General features: G+C 41.2%; 1 pseudogene; it reads left to right on the forward strand.

The window, feature by feature from the left end:
• The first annotated feature begins 824 nt into the window (after positions 1–824).
• LOC114747104 (transcription factor MYB16-like) lies at positions 825–2,134 on the forward strand (annotated as a pseudogene).
• Positions 2,135–2,458: the final 324 nt, after the last annotated feature.

Consider the following 2,458-nt stretch of genomic DNA (forward strand, 5'->3'; position numbering starts at 1 on the left):
AAATTGAACGAAATTCAGGGACGGAGGTGACGGAGGAAAACAAGAGAGGGTGATCGGTCATGGAAAAGCGAAATTAGGAGATGGCCATGGATGGAGAAAATTAGAGAGATGGTGATCGATCTGGCTAAGAAGAAAGAATCTGAATTTGGGAATTGGAAGTTAGTTAGGACATGTTTGGACGAGGCAAACAGAACATATGATCCAAGGGCTTAGGTTAGATCCACAAGTAAGCTTCCAAAAAAGGCCCTTACTTATATAATTTCCCTCTTATAAAAATCAGAAACATAAATTGATTAAATTCTGCACTCTGTGAAATTCCATCCTTGCCCTTCATTAAGCTTGCAAATGACTCCAATTGTCCTTAACCAATGGATCGAAGTTACATTATCACCTGCACAATTAAATTCACAAAAGACTATCATGTGACCCCAATTAAAGAATAATGGGAATAACAATTATTAACTAAAAAATAGCATTTAAGCCACTCTAATTCTCAAATTATACCGCTGCACTCAAATCTCACATTAATACTGAATTATGCTCAAAATACTCAATTAAGTCCCACAAAAGCCAAAAGTTAACAAATAACAAGTAAAAGATATATATAAATATTAAACTCTACCACAGCCCAACTATTTCTCTCCAGCATTTTTCAGAGATCCTAAGAGAGTGTACACACACACACACACACAACATCAATCTTCTTGCCGATTTCCTTTCTTTCAGTTTACTTTATGATCTGTACTGTTTCAAAGCTCCTCACTCTTTTGTTTTGTCCTTATAGTTTTGTTTCTCCTTTCTCGCTCGCATTTCTCGGGATTGCAATGGCGAGGTCATCATCCTGCTGTGAGAAACAAGTAGAGTTAAAGAAAGGGCCATGGACTCCCGAGGAAGACTAGAAGCTCATGTCTTACATTCAGCTACACGGCCCCGGAAGCTGGTCTTCCTTGCCTGCAAGAGCTGGTAATCACTCTACTACCTCTTATTCCACACATGCACACACACATACTGCTCACGAATCTGTTCTAATCTAAAAATCCCCTCGTAAATTCTTCTTCTAATGAAATGGTAAATGATAGTGATAAGGAAGATGAGTAATGCGTTATAAGTTTTGATGAGGAAAAGGACTCCGAAGATGTGGGAAGAGCTGCAGACTGAGATGGATTAATTATCTAAGACCTGACATCAAACGAGGCAGCTTCAGCTCACAGGAAGATCAAACCATTATTCAACTTCATGCTCTTCTTGGAAACAAGTAAGTTCCATTCAATCATTTGATTCCTAAATATATTAATATGATTCCTGAATGCTTTCTTGGTACATATTTTACAATATAAATGCATGTACGTACAGATGGTCGGTGATAGCACATCACTTGCCAAAGAGAACAGACAACGAGATCAAGAACTACTGGAACACCAACCTTAAGAAGAGGCTCGCCAGAATGGGTATCGAGCCCACCACCCACAAGCCCATCAACGACGACGCCAACCTCAGCCATATGGCTCAGTGGGAGACTGCTCGGCTCCAAGCCGAAGCCAGGCAACTCAAAGAATATTCTGAGCTTCAGATCCAGAGCCAGCTCGGCTCCTCCTCCTCTTCTCACACACGGCTCGTCCTTAACAAGGTCACCCCTCGCCCATCGCCACCTCCCTGCCTCGACTTGCTCAAGGTATGGCAGAATTCATGGTCGTCCGCCGCGTCGAATCCCTCAAAAGAGAACATCCCCAGAATGCATAGCATGTACGCCATGATGCTTGCCACCGACGACGTGGAGTCGCCGGCGTCCACGTCGAGCTTCCCGGACACCGTCCCTGCCAACTCCAAATGTAGGGATAGTAATACTTCCCTGGCGCTGATCAATCAAAGTTCACTTCCTTCCGCCACCGTCGTCGCAAATGACAATGGAGTCATTATGAATGAAGCATGTGGAGACCAAGTGCGAAGTCTGGGGGGCGAAGACAATATTATGGCAGCCTTGGAAGCATTCAGATCAACACGGTGCAACTATAGTGACGATGTGTTGGTGTACGGATTTAATGAGATGGCACCACAACAAAACCTGGGAGTGGGGGATGATTGGGAAGCCATTCTTAACCTCGTCAGTTCGCCCCCATGCCCAGGAAGCATTTAGCCTTTTGCTGATTAGTCTGCCTAAATAAAGAGGTTTTATTTGATCCTAAAGGTATCCAATCATAATTCTCTTCAGTATTTGTTTCTTTTCCAGATATTGTGTTATTTAATTTATTGAATTTGTTATTTGTTTCCAGATTATTTACTTGGGATGGAAATGTAACCCAATGCAAAAGAAACTAGTTTTTATTGCTTTATTTTGACTCTTATTGATTTCTATTTATAGATATTTTAATTTTTTTAAAATTCTATCTTTTTGTTCTTTTTGTGCTGTGCATTGATTTTACTGGACACCATTAAATCAAAACTATAGGGATCTTAATGA

The sequence above is a fragment of the Neltuma alba genome, unplaced genomic scaffold, assembly GCF_004799145.2.
Source record: "Neltuma alba isolate B1F8T4 unplaced genomic scaffold, ASM479914v2 tig00005204_pilon, whole genome shotgun sequence".
Taxonomy (NCBI): Eukaryota; Viridiplantae; Streptophyta; class Magnoliopsida; order Fabales; family Fabaceae; genus Neltuma; species Neltuma alba.